Source organism: Hyperoodon ampullatus (genome assembly GCF_949752795.1).
Source record: "Hyperoodon ampullatus genome assembly, chromosome: 2".
Lineage (NCBI taxonomy): Eukaryota > Metazoa > Chordata > Mammalia > Artiodactyla > Ziphiidae > Hyperoodon > Hyperoodon ampullatus.
In genome coordinates this window covers 117,201,924-117,220,221 of record NC_136915.1, presented here as the reverse complement: position 1 = coordinate 117,220,221, position 18,298 = coordinate 117,201,924, and the positions used below count along the sequence as shown (strand labels likewise).

General features: G+C 38.6%; 1 pseudogene across 1 annotated transcript; it reads left to right on the top strand.

The window, feature by feature from the left end:
• Positions 1-17,073: 17,073 nt before the first annotated feature.
• On the top strand, positions 17,074-17,985 carry LOC307068248 (mesenteric estrogen-dependent adipogenesis protein-like; annotated as a pseudogene). Its single transcript has one exon. The product of its transcript is annotated as a mesenteric estrogen-dependent adipogenesis protein-like (transcript).
• Positions 17,986-18,298: the final 313 nt, after the last annotated feature.

Here is an 18,298-nt window from a genome sequence, read left to right as displayed (position 1 = left end):
CAGGCTCTCTTCCCACCGCCAACCCCAGTCCTCTCCCCGTGCTCCAACTGAAACCTGAAACCCGAGCCTCAGCTCCCAGCCCCACCTGCTGCGGCAGCCGAGCAGACAAGCCTCTCGGGCTGGTGAGTGCCTGTCGGCACCGATCCTCTGTGCAGGAATCTCTCTGCTTTGCCCTCCGCACCCCTGTTGCTGCGCTCTCCTCTGCTACTCCGAAGCTTTCCCCCTCTGCCACCCACAGTCTCCGCCCGTGAAGGGGCTTCCTAGTCTGTGCAAACTTTTCCTCCTTCACGGCTCCCTCCCACTGGTGCAGATCCCGTCCCTATCCTTTTGTCTCTGTGTATTCTTGTTTCTTTTGCCCTACCCAGGTACGTGGGGAGTGTCTTGCCTTTTGGGGGGTCTGAAGTCTTTTGTCAGCGTTCAGTTGGTGTTCTGTAGGAGTTGTTCCACGTGTAGATGAATTTCTAATGTATCTGTGGGAGGAAGGTGATCTCTGCATCTTACTCTTCCACCATCTTCCCCCAGCTCCGGCATGATATACTTAAAGTGATGAAAGGGAAGAACCTACAGCCAAGATTACTCTACCTGGCAAGGATCTCATTCAGATTCCACAGAGAAATCAAAAGCTTTACAGACAAGCAAAAGCTAAGAGAATTCATAACCCCCAGACCAGCTCTACAACAGGTGCTAAAGGAAATTCTCTAAGTGGGAAACACAAGAGAAGAAAAGGACATACAAAAATAAACCCAAAACAAATAAGAAAATGGTCATAGGAAAGTACATATCCATAATTACCTTAAACGTGAATGGATTAAATGCTCCAACCAAAAGACACAGGCTTGTTAAGTGGATACAAAAATGAGACCCATATATATGCTGTCTACAAGAGACCCATTTCAGTCCTAGGTGCCCATACAGATTGAAAGTGAGGGGATGGAAAAAGATATTCCATGCACATGGTAATCAAAATGAAGCTGGAGTAGCAATACTCATATCAGATAAAATAGACTTTAAAATAAAGAATGTTACAAGAGACAAGGAAGGACACTACATAATAATCAAGGGATCAATCCAAGAAGAAGATATAATGATGATAAATATATATGTACCTAACATAGGAGCACGTCTATACATAAGGCAACTGCTAACAGCTATAAAAGAGGAAATCGACAGTAACAAAATAATAGTGGGGGACATTAACACCTCACTTACACTGATGGACAGATCATCCAAATTGAAAATAAATAAGGAAAGAGAAGCTTTAAATGACACAATAGACGAGATAGATTTAATTGATATTGATAGGACATTCCATCCAAAAACAGCAGATTACACTTTCTTCTCAAATGCGCATGGAACATTCTCCAGGATAGATCACATCTTGGGTCACAAATCAAGCCCCAGTAAATTTAAGAAAATTGAAATCATATCAAGCATCTTTTCTGACCACAACGCTATGGGATTAGAAATAAATTACAGGGGAAAAAATGAAAAAAGCACAAACACATGGAGGCTAAACACTACATTACTAAATAACCAAGAGATCACTGAAGAAATCAATAGGAGGAAATCAAAAAATACCTAGAGACAAATGACAATGAAAACACGATGATCAAAAACCTATGGGATGCAGCAAAAGCAGTTCTAAGAGGGAAGATTATAGCTATACAAGCCTATGTCAAGAAAAAAGAAAAATCTCAAATAAATAATCTAAACTTACACCTAAAGGAAATAGAGAGAGAAGAACAAACAAAACAAAAGTTAGTAGAGGGAAAGAAATTGTAAAGATCAGAGCAGAAATAAATGAAATAGAAACAAAGAAAACAGTAGCAAAGATCAGTAACACTAAAGCTGTTTCTCTGAGAAGATAAACAAAATTGATAAAACATTAGCCAGACTCATCAAGAAAAAGAGGGAGAGAAGTCAAGTCAATAAAATTAGAAATGAAAAAGAAGTTACAATAGACACCACAGAAATACAAGGCAACCTAAGAGACTACTACAAGCAACTCTATGCCAATAAAATAGACAACGTGGAAGAAATGGACAAATTCTTAGAAAGGCATAACCTTCCAACACTGAACCAGGAAGAAATAGAAAGCATGAAAAGACCAATCACAAGTAATGTAATTGAAACTGTGATTAAAAATCTTCCAACAAACAAAAGTCCATGACCAGATGGCTTCACAGGTGAATTCTATCAAACATTTAGAGAAGAGCTAACACCCATCCTTCTCAAACTCTTCCAAAAAAATTGCAGAGGAAGGAACACTCCCAAACTCATTCTATGAGGCCACCATCACCCTGATGCCAAAACCAGACAAAGATACTACAAAAAAGAAAATTACACACCAATATCACTCATGAATATAGATGCAAAATCAAATACTAACAGACAGAATGCAACAACAGATTAAAAGGCTCATACACTATGATCAAGTGTGATTTGTCCCAGGGATGCAAGGATTCCTCAATATATGCAAATCAATCAATGTGATACACCATGTTAACAAACTGAAGAGTAAAAACCATATGATCATCTCAATAGATGCAGAAAAAGCTTTTGACAAAAGTCAACACCCAATTATGATAAAAAGTCTCCAGAACGTGAGCATAGAGGGAACCTACTTCAACCTAATAAAGACCATATATGACAAACCCACAGCAAACATCATTCTCAATGGTGAAAAGCTGAAAGCATTTCCTGTAAGATCGGGAACAAGACAAGGATGTCCACTCTCACCACTATTATTCAACATAGTCTTGGAAGTCCTAGCCTCAGCAATCAGAGAAGAAAAAGAAATAAAAAGAATACAAATTGGAAAAGAAGGAGTAAAACTGTCACTGTTTGCAGATGATATGTTACTATACATAGAGAATCCTAAAGATGCTACCAGAAAACTACTAGAGCTAATCAATGAATTTGGTAAAGTTGCAGGATACATAATTAATGCACAGAAATCACTTGCTTTCCTATACACTAATGATGAAAAGTCTGAAAGAGAAATTAAGGAAACACTCCCATTTACCATTGCAACAAAAAGAATAAAATATCTAGGAATAAACCTACCTAAGGAGAAAAAAGACCTGTATGCAGAAAACTATAAGACACTGATGAAAGAAATTAAATATGATACAAACAGATGGAGAGATATACCATGTTATTGGATTGGAAGAATCAATATTGTGAAAATGACTCTACTACCCAAAGCAAACTACAGATTCAATGCAATCCCTATCAAATTACCAATGACATTTTTTACAGAACTAGAACAAACAATCTTAAAATTTCTTTGGACACACAGAAGACCCCGAATAGCCAAATCAGTCTTGAGGGAAAAAAATGGAGCTGGAGGAATCAGACTCCCTGACTTCAGACTATACTACAATGCTACAGTATTCAAGACAATATGATACTGGCACAAAAACAGAAACATAGATCAATGGAACAAGATGGAACAATAAAGCCCAGAGGTAAACCCACACAGCTATGGTCAACTAATCTATGACAAATGAGGCAAGGATATACAATGGAGAAGACAGTCACTTCAATGATTGGTGCTGGGAAAACTGGACAGTTACATGTAAAAGAATGAAATTAGAACACTCCCTAACACCATACACAAAAATAAACTCAAAATGGATTTGAGACCTAAATGTAAGACTGGACACTATAATACTCTTAGAGGAAAACATAGGAAGTACACTCTTTGACATAAATCACAGCAAGATCTTCTTTGATCTACCTCCTAGAGTAATGGAGATAAAAACAAAAATAAACAAATGGGACCTAATGAAACTTAAAAGCTTTTGCACAGCAAAGGAAACCATAAAGAAGAGAAAAAGACGACCCTCAGAATGAGAGAAAAGATTTGCAAATGAATCAACGGACAAAGGATTAATCTCCAAAATATATAAACAGCTCATTCAGCTTGACATTAATAAAACAAACAACCCAATTGAAAAATGGGCAGACGACCTAAATAGACATTTCTCCAAAGAAGACATACAGATGGCCAAGACGCACATAAAAATCTTCTCAACATCATTGATTTTTAGAGAAATGCAAATTAAAACTACAATGAGGTATCACCTCACACCAGTTAGAATGGCATCATCAGAAAACCTACAAACAACACATGCTGGAGAGGGTGTGGAGAAAAGGGAACCCTCTTACACTGTTGGTGGGAATGTAAATTGATACAGCCACTATGGAGAACAGTATGGAGGTTCCTTAAAAAACTAAAAATAGAATTACCATATAATCCAGCAATCCCACTACTGGGCATATACCCACACTGGGCATAAAGCCACAATTCCAAAGGACACATGCACCCCAACGTTCATTACAGCACTATTTACAATAGCCAGGTCATGGAAGCAACCTAAATGCCCATCAACAGATGAATGGATAAAGAAGATGTGGTACATAAATACAATGGAATATTACTCAGCCATAAAAAGGAACAAAATTGGGTCATTTGTTGAGATGTGAATGGATCGAGAGACTGTCATACAGAGTGCAAGTCAGAAAGAGGAAAACAAATATCGTATATTATCACATATATGTGGAACCTAGAAAAATGGTACAGATGAACCAGTTTGCAGGGCAGAAATAGATACACAGGTGTAGAGAACAAACCTATGGACCCCAAGGTGGGAAAGCAGCAGGGGGTTGGGGGTGTGTGATGAATTGGGCAATTGGGATTGACATGTATAATGTATACACTGATGTGTATATAATTGATGACTAATAAGAACCTGCTCTATTAAAAAAATGATATATTAATTAATTCTTATCAGAAGAGAATAATATAGATAGCACACTTATAAAAAGAGTTAGGCATTAAGTACTGGTAGTATAATATAGATAACATGCTCATAGGATTAGGATCTTAAATGTATTACCTTGAGAAAGGGCCCTTCTTATTTTTTCCTCCTGGAATTGCATATTTTTTAAGGTTTTCAGTTTTTTGCCAAATGAACTGTGCTTCTTAAGTAAGTCACATTCTCATATTAAAAAAAAAATCAGAAGTTTCCCAACAATTGTTATCAAACTTAACTGAAGTAATTCTAAGCAAAATCAATGAAAGTTGACATGTGGTTTAACAATACTACCTTAGAGAAGGTAAAAATACAATTTCTTTCAGGACAGTTGATATAAGAAATAATATATGGGTCTTCACCAGGTAAAACCTTTGAACACTAGGTCAGAGCAGAACTTAACAGTGATTACAGTAGTGAATTGAATGGTGCTCACCCAAAAGATATGTCCACCAAGAACCTCAGAACCTGCCTTATTTGGAATAAGGTTTCTGCAGGTATAATTAAGGTAAGGATCTTGATGTGAGATTTATCCTTTGTTGAGGTGGGTTCTAAACCTCATTGCAAATGTCCTTGCAAGAGACAGGAAAAAAGACATAGTAACACACAGGAGAGGGCAACTTGAAGCAAAAAGTAGAGGCTAGAGTTATGCTGACACAAATCATGGAATACTGGGAGCCACCAGAAGCAGAGGTAAAGGAAGGAGTCTCCTCCAGAGCCTTCTGTGGGAGCATGGCATTGCAGATACTTTGATTTCAGACTTCTAGCCCCCATAACTGTAAGGGAATACAATTATGTTTTTTAAGACACCAAGGGTGTGATGATTTGTTACAACAGATTTTTAAAACTAATATAATTGTCTTGCTGGAATATTCTATCAAGAGTTTTATAGGGTAGGAAGTAGAAAAAAAAATGACTAAAGGATCCAGAATTTCATTGATGAGTTGAGATTTTCTGGGGGTGATTCCAAACCTAAAGAGTCAGAGAGAGTTTCTTCTTGGATATGGAATGTACATGGGGCTGGGCAAGGTTGGCTGACACAATTATTTTCTGGTCATGACCCTTCCCATACATTTCACACCACAATTTAGAGACAGCAGCCAAATTTAAGGGGTTCCATGCAGAGATTTCTGAGAAAATCAAGGCCATGATATTAAAAATTATGAGATTTTTGATAAGTTAGGTATTTCCAGAGAAACTTGCCCAGGATGAGCCTCAAATAAGTTGATCTTATCCCTGGATTCAGCTGCTTAGACTCTTGTTCTCATTTCCCAACAAGAATGCCAGACCCTGCATCCTGGTAATGATAGAAATTTCCCAGTGATAGGCACACTGTAAAGTTAATCTTATTAAGACAAATATCATATAATATCACTTATATGTGGAATCTAAAATAAATGATACAAATGAACCTATTTACAAAACAGAAACAGACATAGAAAACAAACTTATGGTTAACAAAGGGGAAAGAGTTGGAGGAGGGGTAAATTTGTAGTTTGGGATTAACAGATACATACTGCTATATAAAATAGATGAACAACAAGGTCCTACTTCATACCACTGGGAACTATATTCAATATCCTGTAATAACCTATAATGGAAAATAATCTGAAAAAGAATATATGTATATAAACTGAATCACTTTGCTATATTCCCAAAAATAACAAAACATTGTAAATCAACTATACTTCAATTTTTAAAAATCCATTCTCCTATGGAATTAATATTACAGTATTACAATATTACAATATTACAGAATACAATATTACAGAATTTCACTCAACTTTGGTGTCCCAATATCAAAGCCACTCTTGGTATCTTTGTTTCCAGTAATTTAATAATTTTAGAACAGTTTTACATTTATAGAAAAATTGGAAAGATAGTACAAATGGTTTCCATATACCCTGCACTTTTTCTTATTATTAACATCTTACATTGGTATGGTACATTTGTCACAACTAATGAACCAATATTGATACATTATTATTAACAAAGGCCATACTTCATTAAGATTTCCTTGGTTTTTACCTACTATCCTTTTTCTTTTCCAGGATCCCATATAAGACGCCTCATCATATTTACTCATCACATCTCCTTAGGCTCCTATTAGCTATAACATTTTCTCAGACTCTTGTTTTTGATGACCTTGACAGTTGTAAGTATTGGTCTGGTATTTTGCAAACTGTCTCTCAGTTTGGATTTGTCTGATGTTTTTCTCATATTTAGTCTAGGGTTATGAGTTTAGGAGAGGAAGACTACAGAGGAAAAGTGCCACTCTCATCACTTTATATGATGATGATATAGGGTACACACTATTACTGCTGATGTTGACCTGATTGCATGGTTGAGGTAGTGTTTGTTAGGTGTCTCCACTGTAAAGTTCCCTATTGTTACATACTCTGGTCTTAGGAGGTGAAATTGAGCAGGACCCTGTGGGGCTCCCAGGCATGGAAGCCTTTCTATTCTCCATTTCTTGTTTGTAGGGAATAGACTCCAGCCTCCATGACCTTCCCTGTGTTCCAAAGGGCAGATTTGAACAGTTGCTAATCAGGGAAGGGAAGGGATGCAGAGACAAGGGAGGAGCAGCCAAGAAACAGTAAGTGCAGTCTTGGGGCAGGGTCCTGGTTCTGCCTCAAGGAATACACCTAACAATATCTTTGAGCTCTTTACAGAACTAGAACCCAACAAATGGAAGATGTCATTATCCCTTATTCCAGAGAAGACCACCTGAGGCCAGATTAAAGGAACCAGAGAAACTCATCAAGAGATTACCTGAGACAAGATGAAAGTAGCGCAGGCCCCACACCCACCCCAACCTTATCAGTAACTCCGTCCTAGGACAATTGCTATAAAACTCCTCACCAAATCCTCCCGTGTGGGGACACACAATTTTTGAGGGCGGGAGCCCGCTCTGTCCCTGTTTGCCTGGCAAAACAATAAAGTTATTCTTTTCTACTTCACCCAAAACTCTGTCTCTGAGATTAGATTTGGCACCAATGCACAGATGCCGAGTTTTCAGCATCAGAAGGAAGTCACCATACATAGCCCATACTTAACTAGTGGGGAGTTATGTTCCACCTCCTTTAGTGAAGGATACGTTCAGATATTTTTTTTTCCATTTTATAATTGGGTTGTTTGTTTTCTTATTGTTGAGTTTTAAGGATCCTTTCTGTATTTTGCATACAATTCCCTTATCAGATATGTGCTTCACAAATATTTTCTTCCAGTGTGTGACTTCTTTTTCAACATTCTCTTAATAGTGCCTTTCACACTGCAGTTTTTAATTTAAATAAAGTCTAATTTATCAGTTTTCTTTTAATAATCATGTTTTTGGTGTTGTACATGTAAATTCATCACCAGTCCCAGGGTCCTATCAATTTTCTTCCATGCTTCCTTCTAGAAGTTTTATAGGTTTGCATTTTACATTTAGGCCATCATCCACTTTGAAAGAAGTAAGGTCTTGGTCTAGGTTCATTTTGTCATTATGGACATCTAATATTTCCAGCACCATTTGTTGAAAACACTATCCTTTCTTTTTTGAATTGACTTTGCTCCTTTGTCAAAGATCAGTTTGCCACAAAATAACTTGCTAGAATTTTTGTTGAGATTGAGAGGAATATGTAGAGCAAAGTGAGAAGAATTTATAACTTACCAATATTGAAAGGCAATCTCTGTCTTTTCATTGGTGTGTTTAGACCATTCATAATTGAAGTAACTATTGATAAATTTGGGTTTATATCTACCATGTTTGTATTTGTTTTCTACTTGTTGCATTTGTTTTATTTCTATTTTTCCCTAAATTTCTAGGTTTCCTGGTCTTACCTGAGCATTTTCTGATTCTATTTTATCTCTTTTAGCATATCAATTATGTTTATTTAAAAAATATATTTTAGTGGTTGCCAATAGAGTTTTCAATATGCATTTTTACCTGATCTAAGTCCAACAGCAATAACACTATACTGTTTCTTTTATGGTACGGTACTTTATAACTGAGTATTATCAATTCCTCTTTTCCATCTCTTATGACTTTGAATCATTTATTTCAGTTTTCCATATACTATAATCACCCAATACATTTTTATTATTATTACTTTAAACAGTTATCTTTTAGATAATTTCAAAATAAGAAAAATAAAAGATTTCATTTTACCTGTATTTATTTCTTTTCTAGCTCTCTTCCTTTCTTTATATAGATCCCAATTTCTGATCCATACCATTTTCTTTATGCCTGAAAAGTTTCTTTTAAAATTATTTGTAAGGCCAATCTCTTGGCAATGAATTCCTTCAGTTTTTATTTGTTTGAAAAAATCTTTATTTCTCTTTCATCTTTGAAGTACATTTTTGCTGGATGTACAATTCTAGGCATGTGGCTTTTTTTCTTTTCTTTCAAAAATTAAACATTTCACTTCACTCTGTTCTTGCTTGCATGGTTTCTGATGAGAAGTCCACCCTAATTCTTGTCTGTGTCCCTCTATAGATAAGGGGGGGGGGTTCTAGCTTTTTTTTTTTTTTTAAGATTTTGTCTTTCTCTTTCCTTTTCTGGAGTTGGACTGATATGTCTGATTGTAGATTTTTGGGTAATTATTGTGTTTTGTGTTCATGGAGCTTAATAAATCTGTGGTTTGTTGTCTGTCATAAATTTTGGAAAATTCTCTCCATTCTTATTTCAAATATCTCTTCTGCTCTCTTTCTTCTTCTTCTGGTATTCTAATTACACATGTATTACACTTTTTGATTTTGTCCCACATCTCTTGTCTTAGATGTTCTGTTCTTTGTTTTTTCATTCTTTTTTCTCTTTGCACTTTAGTTTGGGAAGTTACTGTTAACCTATCTGCAAGCTCACTGATTCTTTCCTTACTCATGTCAAGTCTGATGAGACTATCAAAGGCATTTTCTAATCTCAGTTACAGTGTTTTTGATTTCTAGGATTTCCTGTTGATTGTTTCAAAGAGTTCCCAGCTCTGCTTACATTACTCATCTGTCTTGTAAGTTGTCTACTTTTTCCATTAGAACTCTTAATGTATTAACCATAACTATTTGAAATCTTCTGACTGATAATTCCAAAAACTGTTTCATATGTGAACCTCCTCCTGATTCTCTCTTTGCCATTTCAGAACGTGCTTTTTTTCTTGCCTTTTACCATACTTTGTAATTTTTTGTTGAAAGCTGGACATGATGTATTAGCATTGAAACTGAAGGAAATAGACATTTAAAGTGAGGTTTTATGTTTATCTGGCTAGGAGTTGGGCTGTGTTTTAATATTTACTGTATCTGTAGTACTAGTGACTTCAAATTCCTCTAGCATCCTTGCTTTGGGCTCCTCTATTGATTTTAGGATGAAAGCAAGCAGGACCTTTTGGGACCCTCCTGGATACAAAAGCCTTTTCATGTTCCCCATTTCCTGTTTGTAGGAAAAAGGTTTCAGCCTCCTAGACGTTCCCGGAGTTCCAAAGGGCAGATTAAGTTACTAATTAGAGGAATGAGGAAATACAGAAACAAAGGAAAGGCCATCAAGAAACAATAGTGCAGCAATTGGGCAGGGTCCTGGTTCCTCCTCGAGGGATATACATAACAATGTACCTCTGAGTTCTTCTACAGGAACTAAGGCCCCCACCCAGGTGGAGGATGGTAACTTCAGGCTGAGCACAAGCAAGTGGACCCCAGACTGGCTGGAACCAGAAGGCTGATGATTGAGATTCCTGGAACATGACACTGTTACCTCTCTACCAACCAATCAGAGGGTCACACACCCTGAGCCCTCCCCCCATATTTTGCCTATAAAATCTCTTCCCCCAAAACCATTGGGGAGTTTGGGCTTTTTGAGCCTGAGCCGCCCCATTCTCCTTACTTGACCCTTGAAATAAACCCTTCTCTGCTCCAGACTCTAACGTTTCTGTTTGTTTGGCTTCATAGTGCATCGGGCATATGAACTTGGGTTTGACAATATCAGGTCTATGTAAGTAATTCAATTATGTCAGAGTTTCTTTCAATATCACCTCTTCCTTGGAGCATTCTTTGAAACCTCATCTCACACTGAGCTCATCTTCATCTGAGTCTAAATCCTTTTTTGTCTTTTTCTCTTAATTTGCACTTAATTGAATACTACTTAGTAATACTTGATTTTCAATAAACTGCCTCTTCAAATAGAAGCTCTTTTATGAGAGGGACAGTCTTTTATGCAACCATTATATCCCAGGTTGTGCTATCATTAAGTGTATATGAGACAGGTAGGAAATATTGAATTAAATGTTTGGGGTAGTCCAGGGGTTACTTTTCTTTGACTTTGGTATTAGTGAGGTTTCATCAGACTTTCAGAATAGAAATATGTCCAGGTCACCACAGTTAATAGAGGCTTATTGTAAGGATAGACGGGTTGGTAAGAAGGAGATGGTACAGAAGCTAAATCACCAGACCCCACATGTGGCTGGCACATCATTCATTACTTGTTCAAATGCATTCATTTCAAAGTAGGTGTAATGAACCAACAGCAATTCTGCAAGTATTCCATGTGGATGACAACTCCTGCATCTCTCCTTCTCCCCTCGCTACCTACTTTCTGCTTGACTACCCTTCCTCTTACTGATTGGTAAAGGAGAAGAAAGATACAGTTCCTGTGCACAGAATTTACAGCCCAGAAAGAAAGACAAGTAAATTGGCAATTATAGCATCATGTGATAAGTGCTATGATGGGGGAACCTGAGAGTATAATGGGAGCACATAGAAGGAGGATTTAATCCAGTCTAGGGGGTCAAGAAAATCTTCCTGTAGAAAGTAACATCCAAAATGAGAAGTAAATGAAGAGGAGGAATATATCAGCAGGGTGATTGTGATAAGTCTTTGTTACAGGCAAAGGGGAGAGTAAGCATGAAGACCTAAAGAGATCACATAGTGTTTGAGAAAGAGAGAGTAGTTTAGTATGGCTAGAGTATGGAGTATAGGATGGTAAGCAGAGGGAGGAGGTGCTAGAAAGATAAAGAGATAATGCCTTAAAAATAAGCAAGGTCCAGATTATTAAGACATTTTAATCATGTCAAAAAGTATAAACTTTATCTTGAATGAGGTGGAACTGTGTTGGGTAACTGGAAAGACCTCCAAGATGTGTTAAGAATGATAGATAAAAATACAGTGAAATAAACAAGAATACATATGTTTATGCTCTGTATGTCTAAGTTTTCTGAATCTTTGCACTAGACACTTTAATAGTAGTTTCCTCTGAGAAGGAGGAGAAGCAACTTGGACTTAAATATGTTTATGTTCTTTAGAAATTATTCTATCATGTGCTTTCATTATTTTTACTTAAAACTGTTTAAAAGTGTCTTGCTTTAAAGAGAGATTTGTGTTATTGTTTTCCTCTCTGGAACCAGAACAGGCCAAAAGGAAAAAAATGTGAGCAGGAGAAATAGACAGTGAGTACCTGAGAAGTAAATAAAGATATTTTACTGATAATAATAATAATAATAATAATAATAATAATAATAATAATAATAAAAAGTGTAAACTTTATCCTAAATGCCCCTGAAGAGAAAATACTGGAGACTTTCAAGGATGAAAATGACATGATCCAATTGATATTTTGGAGATACCTTCCTGTTAACAATTGGAAGAATCAGAGCAAGTCTTGACACAAGAGACTAGTTATTGAGTTTTTTCCAACAATCCAAGTAAGAAATGATGGGTGTGATGAGAAAGAAATGAACAAAATGGAGGGAGAAATATTTAGGAAGTAGAATGGCTAGGCTTAGGACTTCTTGTATATGAAGTCTGAGAGGTGACTGGCCAGCCTCTTGATGCTGCATTTGCTTCGGCAACCCCCTCCTCCCTGGGCTAGTCAGGGAGAGCTCAGGGCAGTAGAGTCATGCAGCTCAAAACATAGTTCCATTCTGAGCTCTTGCATGGACTACTGAATAGTTTGACTTCTGATTCCTGAGGGTGGGAAGGAAAAAGGAGATTCTGAGGAAAAAATCTGAAGAAGCTTCTCTGCACCAAGAACGAGGGAGGATTTTAATAAGGGCAAGTAAGAGGATCGTTGAGGATAGAAGAGGCAGCAGGAAGCCAAAGTAGCTCACTCCCGCCTTTTCCAAAGGTGGTGTGGATGAGAGGGGAGGACATAATGTTCCCCAAGATGCTCTTGTCCACCATAGGCAGGTGTTTCTTTATGGAGAGTCACGTAGTAAATCGAGGCAGTTAGCTTCCCCCTCATTCAAGTCTTAAAGTTTAGCAGTTCCCTAGGAGGAAATGAGAGTCACACTGCTTTCTCCAGACCAGGGCATCCTAGCACTTGAGTAAGCAGTCCTGCTCCTGGTGGTTAGTCCCCATTTGGACTGGCCCATGAAAGCTGTTTTTCAGATCCACAGTAATACCTCCATTTTAAATTTATTCATTCTTCTGTGCAAGGAGGTTTCACTCAAAATAAAGCTATGCTATCAGCCTAATTATTGTGTAATTCTGAATGAAGATGACACCCAACATCAGCAGCCAAACTGTAATGCTTATGTCTTGATGGGTTACAGGCCTATATTCTTGTGCTCTTATAAAACTATTTTTGGTGAAACTGAAGAAAGAGAAGGAGAGGGAGGGGAAGACAAGGAGGAGGGAGAAGGGGAGGAGGAGAAGAGGAAGAAAGAATACTGCTATTTAAAACAACAGCTGCCTTCTGAGGGAAAGGGGGATGGATCTTGTTAAAAATAATCTGAGGGACCCTACTAGACTTTTGTGCCACCAGTGTAATAGTCAGCCTCTATGCCAAGCACTGTAATAGGTTTTGGTACAGCCCGTGTGGACGGGGAACTGAGTTTTAGACGAAAGACTGGAGAGGGTTTGTTCTGCATCATAGTATGAAAAGAAGTCAGAGTTCTCTTCAGGGCAGGGGTTGCGGGGGTGGTGTAGATATGGGAGAGAAATAGGTGAGGAAAAGATGGGAAGAAAGATGGGAGGGAAAAAAACCAACATGATGGTGAGAAGCCTGTTAATTCACATAGGTGCCACGAACTTCAGCACTCTTCAGAGGACTGTGGCTAATATAAGTTTTAGGACAGGGGTGACCAACGTTCATTAGTAGGTGTGCATTTCTGCAGTCTTCTATACCCTGCTGCTCTCCCCATCATCTTGAACTTTTAGTAAAGTCTGATACATACCATATATGAGAAGTTTTAAGCAGAATAAAAGGGAGAATTCCCTGGCAGTCCAGTGGTTAGGACTCTGTGCTTTCACTGCCGAGGGCCCAGGTTCAATCCCTGGTCGGGGAACTAAGGTCCTGCAAGCCTCACTGCGTGGCCCAAAACAAAGCAAAACAACAACAACAAACAAGCAAACAAACTAACAAAAACAACATAAAAGGGAATTCTCTTTTCCAGGGGAATCCATGAGTGGGCCAGTATGTTTTAGACATGAAGCCATCTATAAACTGAACTATTGTAATGGGAACCAAGGGTAAATATGAGAATATAAACCCCTGAGAATTCAAAGCAATCATGGGGAAGGCATTGGACTTTTCATAAATTATAAAATGGGGGTTGAGAAAACTTTCTTATTTTATTTTATTTTATTTTATCTTATTTTATTTATTTATTTATTTATTTTTGCGGTACGTGGGCCTCTCACCATCATGGCCTCTCCCGTCATGGAGCACAGGCTCCAGATGTGCAGGCCCAGCGGCCATGGCTCACAGGCCCAGCTGCTCCACGGCATGTGGGATCCTCCCAGACCGGGGCATGAACCTGTGTCCCCTGCATCGGCAGGTGGACTCTCAAGCACTGCACCACCAGGGAAGCCCTCTTATTTTATTTTATTTTTTTAATTTATTTTCTTTTTTTGCAGTATGCGGGCCTCTCACTCTTGTGGCCTCTCCCGTTGCGGAGCACAGGCTCTGGACGCGCAGGCTCAGTGGGCATGGCTCACAGGACTAATCACTCCGTGGTATGTGGAATCTTCCCAGACTGGGGAACGAACCCGTGTCCCCTGCATCGGCAGGCAGACTCTCAACCACTGCGCCACCAGGGAAGCCCATCTTATTTTATTTAAAAAACGTATTTATTTATTTTTACTTATTTTGCTGTGTCAGGTCATAGTTGCGGCATGCGGGATTTCACTGCTGTGCACAGGCTTCTCTCTAGATGTGGCCTGCGGGCTCTCTAGATGTGGTGCACGGGTGTTAGATATCCCCTGCATGTGAGATCTTAGTTCCCGACCAAGGATCAAATCCGTGTACCTCTGAATTGGAAAACAGATTCTTAACCACTGGACCTCCAGGGAAATACCAGAGGAAACTCTTTTAAAACAAGGGTTACCCCAGCTAAAAACTTAGTTATAGTAGCCATAACTGCCTCTAATATGTGTGAGTTGTGGAAAAGTACAAAAGGATGCCCAAATATATTTAAATATATAAAAATTATAAATCAAGTGGAAAAATTGGTAATTAAAATGTTCTAAAATCTTATCTAGACATATATATCTTCATACTATCAAAACTAAAAAAAAATGTATAAAGTTATGGTTTTGATGTGACTGGAAGCTGGCAAAACATCAACGATGACTGAAATTATCTATCGTTGCATATGTCTGGGTGTTCAGTTTAGGGACTAGTTATGTTTGGATAATAAATGAGATAAATGAAGAATTCATAAAGTATATGTTTATTTTAAGAAATTAATTTTTCTTTCCTTCATTTCAGAAAAAAACACTAATTATGTTCTTTTATCAATATTTTCATATAATATTGTCTTATTGAAAGCAATACCAAGTTAGATCATTTTCCTTGAGCTACTGTGGTCCTTAGGTAGTTTTTATTAATTTCAATTTGTAGAAAATTTGCTTTTCTGAGTCACTACCAATTGGAACTGACAAGAAAATGTTTAAGGCAATATTTAGCTGAAAACGAGCTATAAATTTTACCTATTATGTTTGAGCATAATGAGTCAAATATAATAAATTATTTCTATCACAGAGTATGTTACAAAATATTTAAATTTCACCATATAAATTATTAACACTTTTATCACAATTTTTTGCTGGCTCTTAAAATATTTTGATCCATACAGTATTACTTAAGTTCTTCTTTCAAAAATTTCAATGCTGGAATATTACAAAGAAAACCAAAAATGGCAGTATGTAGTCATCTCTCTTTAACTGAGACTACACCATTATCTCTAATGGTCTTAAAATAGTCTGTGTAGAGATTAATACCAGAATTTTTAATATATGAATATTTTCCTTCAGAGTTATGGAAATGTCTTTATTTCATTTTTATAATTTATTTTATGTTGCTGGAATATCACTTTCGTTGCATATTTCACATGTAGTTTCTTCTGACAGAAAAAACAATTTCTTTAAAATTTTGAGAAATACTTCTTTACCCTTTCAGAATATTACTTGTTTGCTCTTGATGGTGTTGTTCATAAGCTTTTGCTAGGATAATTAATACAAGCAACATTTCTTATAAAATAACTATGGATAACACAAGTTGAACTTTATTTTCTGCTGAAGACCATGAATCGCTATTTTTTAATTTAATTTTATTTATTTTTTTATACAGCAGGTTCTTATCAGTTATCTATTTTATACATATTAGTGTATACATGTCAATCCCAGTCTCCTAATTCATCCCACCACCACTCCCCCACCCACCACTTTCCCCCCTTGGTGTCCATCCGTTTGTTCTCTACATCTGTGTCTCAATTTCTGCCCTGCAAACCGGTTCACCTGTACCATTTTTCTAGGTTCCACATATATGCGTTAATATACGATATTTGTTTTTCTCTTTCTGACTTACTTCACTCTGTATGACAGCCTCTAGATCCATACACATCTGTACAAATGATCCAATTTTGTTCATTTTTATGACTAATATTCCATTGTATATATATGTACCACATCTTCTTTATCCATTCATCTGTCGATGGGCATTTAGGTTGTTTCCATGACCTGGTTATTGTAAATAGTGCTTCAATGAACATTGGGGTGCGTGTCTTTTTGAATTATGGTTTTCTCTGGGTATATGCCAGTAGTGGGATTACTGGGCCATATGGTAATTCTATTTTTAGTTTTTTAAGGAACCTCCATACTGTTCTCCACATGACTCACTATTTAAGGATGCTCTTGGCTTTCTCCGCGCGGTGCCTGCAGAACTTCGCTCCTCACCGGGCCGGCAGGCAGGCGGCCGGGCAGCACCTGAGCGGCGACCCGGGCGCGAGGCCAACCGAGTCAGGGCGCCCGGCCCCTGTCGGGGTCTATTGACGTCAGGAGCGCGGGCCGGGCCATGGCGGGGCTAGAGAGCGCGTCGGCGGCCAGGCCGACCCTGACCTCCATCTCTCTGGGGGAGCTGCACAGCCTGTGGACGTGCGACTGCGAGCTGGCCCTGCAGCCCCTGGCCCAGCTGCTGCGCCTGCAGCCCTGCACCTTCCAGCTGCGCGGGGACCAGCTGGTGGTCCCCGGTCCCGCGGAGCCCGCGGCCACGCGCGGGGGCTTCACCGTCTTCAGCGACGGCCTCGTGCGCCTTGATGGACAGCTCTACCACCTCAGCAGCTACATCAGGAGATATGTGGAACTGACCAACTACTGCGATTATAAAGACTAACGGGAAACTATATTGAGCAAACCAATGCTATTCTTTATTAGCGTACACACCAAAAAGGACTCCTCGAAAGAAAGAACGTATGCGTTTCTTGTGAACACCAGGCACCCCAAGATAAGAAGACAGATAGAGCAGGGGATGGACATGGTCATTTCCTCAGTGATTGGAGAAAGCTACTGGCTTCAGTTTGATTTTCAAGAGGCAGTAAAGAATTTTCTCCCTCCAGGAAACAAGGTGGTTAATGGAGAAGATCTGAGCTTTGCGTATGAATTCAAAGCTGACACGTTACTTGATTTCTTCTATTGGTTTGGCCTCAGCAGTTCCACTGTAAAAGTGAATGGAAAAGTTCTGTATTTGTCAAGTACAAGTCCAGAAAAGAAGGAGACCATTAAATTATTTCTGGAAAAAATGAGTGAACCTTTAATCCGAAGGAGCAGTTTCTCTGACCGAAAATTCAGTGTAACTTCCAGAGGTTCACTAGATGAAGTTTTTAACTGCAGTCTGTCACCTAGATCATCTCTGATGGAGCCTCTTTTGGCAGAATTACCATTTCCATGTGTTCTGGAATCTGAAGAGATACCCAACCCATTTATCTGATTGGATTGGACATTTTGCGGCTCCTCCTACACCCCAGGCCTGTGCCAGAACCGAGGGCTGAGGGGATCCAAGAGAGATAGGAGGCGGGTACCTCTGCCCTCTGCTCCTACCGAGACCCCTCCTTTCCATTTTTGTGGGTGATGCCTTGGCAGGGCTGATGCAGCTATCTTCAGGATGGGAGGGCTTTGGCCCCATGGCCTGAGCGGTTCCTCTCCTTTTAACACTTCTCCAAAGAGGCAGAGGGAGTGGCAGAGTCCTGCCACCCTGAATATTTCGCTTATACCCTGGCGTCCTGGGAGCTTCCTGGGCAGCC